General features: G+C 45.8%; 1 protein-coding gene across 1 annotated transcript in view; it reads right to left on the reverse strand.

Annotated features, from left to right (window-relative positions):
- Positions 1-12,062, reverse strand: part of GFOD2 (Gfo/Idh/MocA-like oxidoreductase domain containing 2) — a 53,001-nt gene that overhangs the window by 33,276 nt on the left and 7,663 nt on the right. The gene's annotated exons all lie outside the window — the stretch shown is intronic.

Below are 12,062 nucleotides of genomic sequence, written 5' to 3' on the forward strand. Positions count from 1 at the left end.
CCTGTAATAGGCTGGGTGTGGTGGCTCACACCTGTAATCCCAGCACTTTGGGAGGCCAAGGCGGGTGGATCACTTGAGGTCAGGAGTGCGAGACCAGCCTGGCCAACATCGTGATACTCCGTCTCTACTAAAAATACAAAAAATTAGCTGGGCACGGTGGCAGATGCCTGTAGTCCCAGCTACTCAGGAGGCTGAGGCACGAGAATCACTTGAACCTGGGAGGGGGAGGTTGCAGTGAGCCGAGATCACGCCACTGCATGCCAGGCTGGGCAACAGAGTGAAACTCTGTCTTTAAAAAAAAAAAAGTGCCTGTTATGGTTTTCCCTGTGATTTTTTTTTTTTTTTGGAGACGGAGTCTTGCTCTGTCACCCAGGCTGGAGTGCAGTAGTGCAATCTCAGCTCACTGCAACCTCCGCCTCCAGGGTTCAAGCAATTCTTTTGCCTCCTGAGTAGCTGGGATTACAGACGCGTGCCACCACGCCCAGCTAATTTTCGTATTTTTTGTAGAGATGGGGTTTCACCACATTGGCCAGGCTGGTCTTGAACTCCTAACCTTGTGAGATCTGCCTGCCTCGGCCTCCCAAAGTGCTGGGATTACAGGCTTGAGCCACTGCGCCTGGCCTGACCATACTTTTTTAAATTACAAAATATGCTTTTTATTTCTCAGTGCCGGGCTTTTAAAAAGAGCCATTAGAGATTTCTATAGACAAAGTTACAGCCTTGTAATACTATCTTTACCCTGCAAGTCACACAAATGCGGTAAACTGATTTTCAGCCAAAGCACTAAATCAATTCAATGGGGAAAAAAATTCTTCTTAAGAAATGATGTTGGAACAATTGGATATCCATATGGCAAACAACCTTAACCCCTCTCTCTCACTGTTTTATGCAAAAATTAATTCAAGACAGATCAAAGACCTAAATGTAGAAGCCAGAACCATAAAGCTTCTAGAAAAATACATCAGAGAGTACTTTTTGAAATCATGGGGTAAGGATTTCTTGGACAGGACACAAAAAGCACTAACTCATTGAAAACTGGATTTCAAAATTTAAAATAATTTCTGCTCATTAAAATACATCATTAAAAAATGAAAATGCAAGCCACAGGTTGGGAAAAAATATGAGCTGAATATATACATAACAAAGGACTTGTCTGCAGAACTCCAACAAATCAGAAGATGATGAGGTCAGGAGATTGAGACCATCTTGGCTAACACATGGTGAAACCCCATCTCTACTAAAAATGCAAAAAAATTAGCCAGGTATGGTGGTGGGCACCTGTAGTCCCAGCTACTCGGGAGGCTGAGGAAGGAGAATGGTGTAAACCCAGGAGGTGGAGCTTGCAGTGAGCCGAGATCGCGCCACTGCACTCCAGCCTGGGCAACAGAGCGAGACTCCATCTCAAAAAAAAAAAAAAAATGTCCGGGCGCAGCGGCTCACGCCTGTAATCCCAGCACTGTGGGAAGCCGAGATGGGTGGATCACCTGAGGTCAGGAGTTCAAGACCATCCTGGCCAACATGGTGAAACCCCACCTCTACTGAAAATACAAAAATAGCCTGGTGTGGTGGTGCATGCCTGTAATCCCAGCTACTCAGGAGGCTAAGGCAGGAGAATTGCTTGAACCCAGGAGGCAGAGGTTGCAGGGAGCCAAGATCGCGCCATTGCACTCCAGCCTGGGCCACAGAGTGAAACTCCATTTCAAAAAAAAAAAAAAAAAGACATACAATCCTGAAGTTTGGAGAGGATATGCGGCAAATGGAATTCCCATACATTCTTGGTGGGAGTGTAAAACAGTACAACCACTTTGGAAAATTGACAGTTTCTTATAGTTAAACATATATCAACCCAATCACAGCAACTCCACTTATAGATATTTATCTAAGAAAATAAAAACATAAGTCCACAAAAAAAATTATACAAATGTTCACAGCAGCCTTATTCATAATGGCCCCACACTAGAAACAAATGTTCACATCATAAATTATGATGTTACACAATGGAATACAGTAAAACAGTAAAAAGGAATTAACTATTAATGAATTTTTTTCTTTTTAAAAATTTTATTAATTTTTTTGTAGAGATGTGAGTCTCACTGTGTTGCCCAGGCTGGTCTCAACCTGCTGGCCTCAAGTGATCCCCCTGCCTCAGTCTTCTAAAGTGCTGGGATTACAATGAACCACCTCGCCTAGCCTGTATGAATCTTAAAAACATTATGTAGAGTGAAAGATGGCAGGTCCACACACAGAAGACCCATACTGTAGAATTCCACTTTTTTGAAATTCAGGAATAAGCCAGCCTTATTTATAGTAACACTAGTCAGAAGGCGGCAGTGGCGGTGGTGGCTGAGGTGGAGGGAATCGAACAGAAAGGGGCACAAGGCTACATTCTAGAGTGATGGAAATGTTCTGTATCTTGTTTGGTGCTTGGGTTACATGGTGGTACAACTGTCAAAACTCATCAAATTGAATATTTAAGATCTGTGTTTTTAATTGTATGTAAATTATACCTTAATTTTTAATCACCTTAAGTAGTTGTGCCCAAGGACATAGAACAACCTGTTCACACCTTGCAAATTCACTTCTGTAATCAAACTAAATGGATATGTGTGAATTAGAAGTCTCTTTCCTTTAAAACAAAACAAAAAAAACCTGTAAGCTTACTTTTGGGGACATCATCGGTACAGGCTGGGGCCAAGAGAATAAGTTTTCTGAGAAAGTAACTTCAAGCTAAGGTCCAGTAGGCTGGTGAATCCCAGCACTTGCTGAGCGTATCTGAAGATGGCACTTTTCCCTGGGCAGTGTGTCACACTGGGTGAGTGGCTGAGCTCCAGATGTTAGGAAGTCCTCACCACTCATGAACAACTCATACTGAGGAAGGGAGGGTTCAAAAGGGGTTCTCCCGTATCATTTCTGGCAAGCAAATTTAATGATGGCTATTCATAGAGCATTGGTATGTATCAGTTTGTAGTTGTAGCTATACAGGTTGGGCAATAAGACTTGGCACTGAAAGAGTGGCAAGCCCTCACTTAGTGTCAGCCTCCACTGTGCCTCAAGGGCCACTCACCATGAGACTAGCCCCAGATCCAGCCCCACACCTTCCAGAGCACTGCATCCTGAGAGGCACCTCCACAGACTTGCTGCACACCTCTGTCCCCTCAGGCACATTCCAAAAGGCCAGTGTCAAGACCCATACTGTAGAATTCCCTTTATTTGAAATGCAAATAAGACTCATTTGATAATTTGATTTTTCTGTGAATTCTTTTCAGTAATTTCATCCTAATATAAAGCACTTGGGCCAGAGGTGAGGGTCACGGCCCTAGTTATGAAGTGAGACAGATCCTCAACCTAACTTAAAACAAACTGTAGGGCTGAGAGCAGTGGCTCACACCTGTAATCCCAGGACTTTGGGAGGCCGAGGCAAGTGGATCACTTGAGCCCAAGAGTTTGAGACCAGCCTGGGCAACATGGCAAAACTCCTTCTCCACAAAAAATACAAAAATTAGCTAGGCATGGTGGCACAAACCTGTAGTCCCAGCTACTCAGAAGAGGAGACTGGGGTGGGAGGATCTCTTGAGCCCAGTAGGTCAAGGCTGCAGTGGGCTGTGATTGCCTGGGCAACAGAGCCTATCTCAAAAGAAAAAAGAAAAAAAAAGATTGGGACATTAGCTAGGCTGATTAGGTGTTTTAGGTGCTTGTGTATAAAATGACACCTGTAATTTATGTAGATTGATTAATAAATACTTATTAAGCACAGACTATGAGCCAGGCCTCAGCAAAGTGCAGGATACTTCAGTAAGCAGAACAGATATAGTTTCTGCTTGCAAAGAGTGTACAGTCTAGGAGGAGAGATAAGATAATCAAATAATCACATAAATATGTAATTATGATTTGAGATTAAATGCTATAAAGGAAAAGAATGGTGCTATGAGAGACTCAGCAGGATATAAATTAGCCTTATTATTATTATAATGGAGTCTCACTCTGTCACCAGGCTGGAGTGCAGTGGCATGATCTCAGCTCACTGCAACCTCTGCCTCCTGGGTTCAAGCATTCCTCCCACTTCAGCCCCCTGAGTAGCTAGGACCACAGGTACATGCCACCACACCCAGCTATTTTTTTTGTATTTTTGGTAGAGACGGGGTTTCCCATATTGCCCAGGCTGGTCTTGAGGCTGGTATTCAACTCTTGTCCTCAAGTGATCCGCCCGTCTCAGCCTCCCAAAGTGTTGGGATTACGGGTGTGAGCCACCGTGCCCAGCCAAATTAGCCTTATGTTTATCTATTTTTTATTTTTTGGGGACAGAGTGTCACTCTGTCACCCAGGCTGGAGTGCAGTGGTGCACTCTTGGCTCACCACAACCTCTGTTTCCTGGGTGCAAGTGATTCTCCTGCCTCAGCCTCCCGAGTACCTGGGATACAACTATGCGCCACGACGCCCAGCTAATTTTTTTTGTATTTTTATTTATTATTTTTTTAGAGACAGGGTCTTGCTCTGTTGGTCAGGCCGGAGTGCAGTGGGGCGATCATAGCTTACTGTAGCCTCGAACTCCTGGGCTCAAATGATCCTCCTGCCTAGGCCTCCCAAAGTGCTGGGATTATAGGCATGAGCCACCACGCCAGCCCTGTATTTTTAGTAGAAACCGGGTTTTACCATGTTGGCCGGGCTGGTCTCAAACTCCTCACCTCAAGTGATCTGCCCGCCTTGGCCTCCCAAAGTTAGCCTTTGTTTTTTTTTTTTTGAGACGAAGTGGAGAAGTGCAGTGGTGCGATCTCAGCTCACCGCAAGCTCCGCCTCCCAGGTTCACGCCATTCTCCTGCCTCAGCCTCCCGAGTAGCTGGACTACAGGCACCTGCTACCATGCCCGGCTAATTTTTTGTTTTTTAGTAGAGACGGGGTTTCACCATGTTAGCCAGGATGGTCTCGATCTCCTGACCTCGTGATCCACCCGCCTCAGCCTCCCAAAGTGCTGGGATTACAGGCATGAGCCACCGCGCCCGGCCAGTTAGCCTTATTTTTAAAAGTGTTCAATGACAGATTTATAATGCACTTTGAGTTCCACGTGAGAAAGGTTTCACACTCTGAGGCTCAATTACGATAAAAACACTGACATTGTGAGTCATTTTCTATCCACTGACCCCTACCCTGCTCCTTGACTATCAATCCCCACTTGCTGTGCTATATTCAGAGGTGAGCTCAGTCTCTCTCCCCAACTGCAAGATTCATTGCAGAGGTACCTATACCTGCCGCCATGGTCCTGAATAAAGTCTTCCCCACCATGAAAAAAACCCAAACATTGACACTGGTTGTGCAGTAAAAGGCACAGCAGCCCAATGTCATTAAAAACCCAATTTGTGATTAACAGACACTCCCCTTCCCCAGAGCAGTAACCAGACCCAAAAGCATTTCTTCAGAATGAAGAGTCCAAAAGAGGTAGGAAGGAAAAGTACAATGTTCAGAACTTCAAACTGCAATTATGCAACTCTCTCATGATGCTCTGTGTTTAGGCATCGTGGCTGAAAACCCTGGATTATTGGTTGTAAATCATACTACAAATAACCAAGCTTCAGCTCTCTCATCTTTGTCAAATACAATTAAATCCAGTGGTCAATTCTCACCTTCATCCCACTTTGACCTATCAGCAGCATCTGACATGGCAGGTTCCAACCTCCTCGAAACACTCTTCACCTGACTTCCACAACACAAATTTCTTCTGATTTTCCTCTTACCTCTCTGACCACTTCTCGGTTCCTTCTGCTCATTTCTCCTGATGGTGACTGTAGTAACCATGGCTCAGTCCCCAGTCTATTTCTCTTTTCTATCTATACTCACTCCCTTGGTGGTTCCATTCAGTGTCATGGCTTTTAAATGTTATCTGTTCCCTGATGACTCCCAAAGTTATCAGCCAGGTCCTCTTTAAGCTCCAGACGGGTGCAAACAACTGCCTATTAACATCTCTACTTGGATGTTTAATAGGCATCTCAAACTTAAAATGTCCAGAACTAAACTCCTGATGTTTCTCCCCACCCAACATACTCTTCCCACAATGCCTTCATCTCAGAAACTGGTAACACAAACTTTTCAAATGCTCAAGTTAAAACCTTGGAGTTATCCTTGAGTCTTCTTTTTCTCTCACACTTCACATCTGATCCATTAACAAGTCTTGCTGACTCTCTACCTTCAAAATATACCCTGCATCCAAGAACCTCCCACAACTGCTATTACTACCATCTTTGTTCAATCCACCCTTACCTCTCTCCTACATTATTGCAACAGCCTAACTGGTCTCCCAGCTTCTACCCTACCTGGCCCCCTGCCTCCCATCTACTCTCAACATACCACTGAGAGGAACTCGATCAAAATGTAGTCAGATCAAGCCACTCCTCTGTCCAAACCCTCCAAAGGCTTCCCTTCTCTCTTGGAGTAAAAGTCAAAGTTCTTTCATTGATCTACAAGGCCCTACATGATATATGTCTGCAATCCCACACTCCTTTTACCTGATTTTTTTTTTTTTTTTTGAGACAGAGTCTCGCTCTCCCTCCCAGGCTGGAGTGCAGTGGTGCAATCTTGGCTCACTGCAACCTCTGTCTCCTGGCTTCAAGTGATAATACTGCCTCAGCCTCCCAAGTAGCTGGGACTATAGGCACATGCCACCACTCCCAGCTAATTTTTTGTATTTTTAGTAGAGACGGGGTTTCACCACGTTAGCCAGGATGGTCTTGATCTCCTGACCTCGTGATCCGCCCACCTTGGCCTCCCTAAGTGCTGGGATTACAGGCCGGAGTCACTGCACCCAGCCTACCTTTCTGATCTTATATCCTACTTGCTCTTCCTTCACTCACTCTGCTCCAGTAACGGTAGCTTTCTGGTGTCTGCACCCCAAACATGTCAGGTACATCCTGCCTCAGGGCCGTTGCACTTGCAATGTCCTCTATTGTGCAGACATCCACTTGGCTTTCTCTCTCTCTCTCACGTTTCCTTCAGGTCTCTACTTCCATGTTGGCTTTTCAGAAACAGGTGTATTTTTCCATTGTTTGTCTCTCCCCACCATCCCTGCTAGAATGTATCCTCCTTGAAGACAACAAATTTTTTGTCTGTTTTGTTCACTGCTATATCCCTAGTGCCTAAAACAAGGTCTGACATGTAGTTGGTGCTAAATATTTGCTGTAAGAACGAAAGATTTCAGACCTAGTTCCTGCACAGTCAGTCAATAAACTAAGACATATATACTGAGCCCATCAAAACCATACTATACAAAACCATATATACTGAGCTCACCAAAACCATCAGTAGGCTCTTGCAATATGTTTAAAAATGTAATAAAGAGGCCAGGTGCGGTGGCTCACGCCTGTAATCCCAGCACTTTGGGAGGCCGAGGCAGGTGGATCACGAGGTCAGGAGATTGAGACCATCCTGGCTAACACGGTGAAACCCCATCTCTACCAAAAATACAAAAAATTATCCGGGTGTGGTGGCGGGCGCCTATAGTCCCAGCTACTCCGGAGGCTAAGGTAGGAGAATGGCGTGAATCTGGGAGGCGGAGCTTGCAGTGAGCAGAGATGGCGCCACTGCACTCCAGCCTGGGCAACAGAGCGAGACTCCATCTCAAAAAAAAAAAAGTAATAAAGTGATTCCTTATGTCACTAGCCTAAGTAGTTTGGAGCAGAATCTGGTTTGAAGGTTCAGGAAAGAAAACAAGCATCATAATAGCTCTGCCTGATGCTTGGCGTTAGGAAGATGAGCAGCTGCTCTGTCTTCTACCACATCATGATATGCCAAGACGCTGCTCTCACATAGAACTGTCTCTCCAACCATCACGCCTCCTCCACAGGGCATTACCCAGGCCTATCCATCACCTCAGTCCCCTTGCAGTCAAGTTTCCTCCCTCTTACCAGAGAAGTATATTGTGTTGAGCGAGCCTTGCAGGACCACAGTGACCTAGCATCTGAGGGTCATATTGAGTCAAATCCCAACAGACAAATGTGAAGGGAAGGCAAGTGATAATGGACCCAAATAAATGATAGTGACTCAAACCTGACCAGTTCATAAGGCACCACTATGGCTGCAGTGAAGCCTCCTTGCCCCCATGGCCAGTCCATCCTTCCATTCCATCAACTGGACATCCTGATGTCTCTCTCCTGGTTCTGACCATTTTCTCCCCCAACCCTTAAGCCCATAGGATAAAGCCCAAATTCCTTGATGGGGCTCACAAAGCATCTCCCCAGTGTGGGTGGGGCCCTTCTTCAACTTTCTCCTATGACTGCATGTGTCAGGCTAGACACATACCTGACCCCTTCAGTTCTGCTCAGAGATTGTGGTCCATGCTGTTTGCTTTGCTTGGGACAACCTTTTCCGACTATCCCAGGTTAACTCCTTCTCAAGAGATCTGTTAGGTCTCCAGTTAAACATCATTTCTTCAGAGAAGCTGTGCCTCAGCTGGTTAAGTGATTCTATTCACAGTCCCCACAGCAGCCTGAGCTTTGGCTTTCAAGGGCTCAGCATGCTTCACTGGCTCACCTATTTAGTGTCTGTCATGATGGCAGGACCTTGCTTGTCTCACATGCTGCTATGTCACCAGGACAGAGCACAGTGCCTGACATGGAGTAGGTGCTGAGTAATGATTGAAAAATGAGCATACAGGCCGGACGCGGTGGCTCACGCCTGTAATCCCAGAACTTTGGGAGGCCAAGGCAGGTGGATCACCTGATGCTAGGAGTTCGAGACCAGCCCGGCCAACACGGAGAAACCCTGTCTTTACTAAAAATACAAAATAATAATAATAATTAGCTGAGCATAGTGGTGCATGCCTGTAATCCCAGTCACTTGGGAGGCCAAGGCAGGAGAATCACCTGAACCTGGGATGTGGACGTTGCAGTGAGCCGAGATCATACCACTGCACTCCAGCCTGGGGGACAGAGTAAGACTGTCTCAAAATAAATAAATAAATAAATAAATAAATAAATAAATAAAGGAAAGGCAAAGGAAAGAAATGCTATCCCTCCAGCTCTATAAGTTGACATGGCAGTAAACTGCTAGGCAACTACCATTTTATCAGAGAACAGACCAAGCCCCAGCCAGAGATGCCAGCTCCTCATCCTACCTTGCTCCACACAGTGTCCCAGGAAGGACACTAATGACAGGCTAATGATCTATCCTATGAAGCATAACTACCCAGTGTACAAAAGGATCAGATAAATTGGATCATAAAGGAGAAGTAAACTTAACACCCATAGAAGTATCTGGATCACTATGAGGTTTTTTTTTTTGAAATGGAGTCTCCTCTGTCACCCAGGCTGCAGTGCAGTGGCGCGATCTTGGCTCATTGCAACCTCCGCCTCCCTGCAACCTCTGCCTCCCAGGTTCAAGCGATTCTCCTGCCTCAGCCTCCTGAGTAGCTGGGATTACAGGCATGTGCCACCACACCGGGCTAATTGTTGTATTTTTGGTAGAGATGGGGTTTCACCATGTTGGTCAGGCTGGTTTTGAACTCCTGACCTCGGGATCCATCCGCCTCGGCCTTCCAAAGTGCTGGGATTACAGGCGTGAGCCACTGCACCCCGCCTCAGCTAGTTATTAACATAGGCAAAGTACTTATCTACTGGCTATATTAGGTATTTATTTATTTATTTTTTATATATTTTTTGAGGTGGAGTTTCCCTCTTTTTTGCCCAGGCTGGAGTGCAATGGTGCAATCTCAGCTCGCTGCAACCTCCGCCTCCCAAGTTCAAGCGATTCTTCTGCCTCAGCCTTCCAAGTAACTGGGATTACAAGTGCACACCACCACGCCCAGCTAATTTTGTATTTTTAGTAGAGACAGGGTTTCACCATGTTGGCCAGGTTGGTCTTGAACTCCTGACCTCCACTAATCCACCTGCCTCGGCCTCCCAAAGTGCTGGGATTATAGGCGTGAGCCACCGCAGCCAGCCTATTTATTTTTTGAAACAGAGTCTCCCTCTGTCGCCCAGGCTGGAGTGCAGTGGCGCCATCTCAGCTTACTGCAATCTCCACCTCCAAGGTTCAAGCAATTCTCATGCCTCTGCCTCCCGAGTAGCTGGGATTACAGGTGCACACCACTATACTTGGCTAATTTTTGTAGTTTTAGTAGAGACGGGGTTTCACCATGTTGGCCAGGATGGTCTCAAACATCTGACCTCAAGTGATCAGCCTGCCCTGGCCTCCCAAAGTGCTGGGATAATAGGCATGAGCCACTGTGCCCAGTCATTCCCTAATATTTTTAAATGCCACCTGAATCAAGCATTATGCCAGCAGTTGGGACACACAAGCGTGATCCAAACAGGTCAGGTCCCTGGAGCTTACAGTTTCCATTTCTTGCTACCCTTAGCCAAATACCAAGCACTGATGTGACTGAAGAACATAGTGAGTGTTCCAAGATCTTTCCCTGAGGCAGGCATGTAAACCAAGACTCTGCCTTTGCCTTTGAATCACTGAGATAAAGCACACTTGTCTGTGATGCACATGAAGTAGCCAACTCTAGAGAGGTATGTTACCTGTGGTCCCAAGAAGAGGGTATTTAATCATGCTAAACATTTTTCAATGCACAAACCTAATTGAAGTTTTCTTGTGTTTTCTACTTTCTATATAGACAGGAGTGCTCTGTTCCTGAGAAAAGTCCTTGCTATTTCAATGGTAGCAAAAGACACTTTGGGTCACCCATCTGCCTTCCTTCTGGATTTCAGGGTACTCAAGAGCACAGGGACCCTGATGGGTGTTCTTTAACTCCGTGTTACATAGTCTCTAGTTACTAGGAAGGTTAAGTAGTTCCCCCGTGACAGGAAAGGTCCAGTGCCCTTCACAAGCACTACCTACTTATACACAGAAAACTGCTTACCAGCTGGGCCATGACCATGTTGAGGTGTGAGTTAACAATCTTCCAGCTAGCTGCTAAATGGGAGATGTAAAATAATCGAATTTCAGTGGCTGAGGCATGAGAATTGCTTGAACCCGGGACGTGGAGGCTGCAGTAGGCTGAGATCCCAACACTGTACTCCAGCCTGGGCAAAAGAACGAGACTGTCTCAAAAAAACCACCATGAGGCCAGGTGCGGTGGCTCACGCTTGTAATCCCAGGACTTTGGTAGGCCGAGGTGGGCGGATCACCTGAGGTCAGGAGTTCAAGACCAGCCTAACCAATATGATAAAACCCCGTCTCTACTAAAAATACAAAAATTAGCCGGGCATGGTGGCATGAGCCTGTAATCCCAGCTACTCGAGCGGGTGGGACAGGAGAATTGCTTGAACCCAGGAGGTGGAGGTTGCAGTGAGCTGAGATTGCACCACTGCACTCCAGCCTGGGCAACAAAAGTGAAACTCCGTCTCAAAGGAAAAAAAAAAAAAGCAAAAAAACAAAAACAAAAAACCCCACCATGATCAGGAGCAAGCCCAGGGCTAAAAGAACTAAAACAGTCATTGACTAACAGTGATTTATTTTGAAAATAACATCACATAAGAAATACTATGTTAAATCATCTTCCCCATTGTTCCAAAATACAAGCTGTGTCCCCTGAGCTTCTGAATGTGAGTTCAGGAATATGAATACAAAAGGCTGAAAAGCAACTGGAAGTATGACTGACCTCTCTTCCAACCCCCTTCTCCCTGACAATCAGAGGATGCCTGGCAGGACAGTTACACAATCTCACATGCTCCCAGAGTCACCCCCAGAAGGGCCTCTCAGGCAGAATCATTTCCTAGCAGGAGCTACCCTGCCACAGAAACCACTTGCCACATGGAACTTCCTATAATATACTTGCTGTCCATCAAGCACCACCAAAGAAACCCTAATGGTCAAAACTACCTGTCAACAAGAAATAGCAGTCTTAGAAAGCAACATTTAAGATCTGTATAGTCTTTTTTTTTTTTTTTTTTTTTTGAGATGGAGTCTCACTCTGTCACCCAGGTTGGAGTGCAGTGGCATGATCTTGGCTCACCGCAACCTCCACCTCCTGGGTTCAAGCGATTCTCCTGCCTCAGCCTCCTGAGAAGCTGCGATTACAGGCACGCGCCACCACACCCAGCTAATTTTTGTATTTTTAGTAGAGACGGGGTTTC

Source organism: Gorilla gorilla, chromosome 18 (assembly GCF_029281585.2).
Source record: "Gorilla gorilla gorilla isolate KB3781 chromosome 18, NHGRI_mGorGor1-v2.1_pri, whole genome shotgun sequence".
NCBI classification, from domain to species: Eukaryota; Metazoa; Chordata; class Mammalia; order Primates; family Hominidae; genus Gorilla; species Gorilla gorilla.